This window comes from Phalaenopsis equestris, unplaced genomic scaffold (assembly GCF_001263595.1).
Source record: "Phalaenopsis equestris unplaced genomic scaffold, ASM126359v1 Scaffold000224, whole genome shotgun sequence".
Lineage (NCBI taxonomy): Eukaryota > Viridiplantae > Streptophyta > Magnoliopsida > Asparagales > Orchidaceae > Phalaenopsis > Phalaenopsis equestris.
The window spans coordinates 4,447,327-4,448,553 of NW_018164666.1; positions in this window are offsets into that span (position 1 = coordinate 4,447,327).

The window sequence follows — 1,227 nt, forward strand, 5'->3', positions numbered from 1 at the left end:
ATATATATATATATATAAAAGAGCCTTGAACCATTCTTAATTTGTCCAACAATTTGAGTACCGCCCTCCTTAAGGCTCACGTCGCCAGAGTGGGACCTGACGGGTCTTGCACCAAGTATGCCAACCAATAAGTTAGAGTACGCGGCGCCCGCTTGCACACACAAACACACACATAAACATATACATACATATATATAGTATACAATTATACCACATATAAGGCTCAACCATATAATTCAAAGAGCAATGGAAAAAATTAGGTCCAGTTATAATAATTAACTGTTTCATTAGGATGTGCCTAAAACCTCTTAAGTTTTACTTAGGCACATAGCACATCAATATATTGTATTATTCTCATCTTACAATAAACCCAATCATCCAAGGGCTTTAAAATCCTTCTTGGTCAATTTTTATTCAAGATATTCTGTACTGTTTTTCTTAAAAATATACTTAATTTAAGAGAATTTATATCAGATCTAAAATTTATCACTATCAGATTTACTTTAAGATAATTAGAATATATGGATAGTAATATGGCCGAAATAAAATTCTTCCTAATCAAATTTAGACCATGATTGTTTTGCCCACCCCAACCTTTTTTCCTTAATTTACACCATACTCATGCAGTTTGCATGAGGGTATATAAAATCAATCGGAAGATTTACACTCCACTCAATTATTATGTATTTACGTATCTAACTGTTGAGTGTGGAGCCCAGTTATAATATAATAAATATATATGCTTTTTTGCCATTTCTGTAACTACTCCCGCCTATTTGCTTGTGCCTAAGGAAGGTGGGTCCCGCCACCATTAAAGAAGGAAAGGAAGTTACATTTGATAAAAAGTGCAACTAGCAGGTGGTTATATTTAAGTGGTTTTATTTTCTCTTCACGTAATATGCTGGAATGGTTTTTTTCTTTCTTGGCTTCTTGGATAGAACTTCAAGTGTAAAGAAAAGCAAGATTCGGCTCTCCCTCATTCTTCCTCTGTTCTGCGTTGGTTTGCTGGTGAAGGAAGTATCGCAAAGCACGGGGAAGAAGACTTACGGGCTGAAGGATACGAATCAGTAGAATCGCAAGGTGTGCTCTTCGGTGTATCTCGGTGTAGAGAAAAGAAGAGAGTGAGAAAGTGAGACTTTCTCCTACAATTATTATTGTGTTCAAACGGTGTAAATTCCTCAATTAGTAAAATCCTCTGCAACTCCGTGGATGTAGGCAATTTGCCGA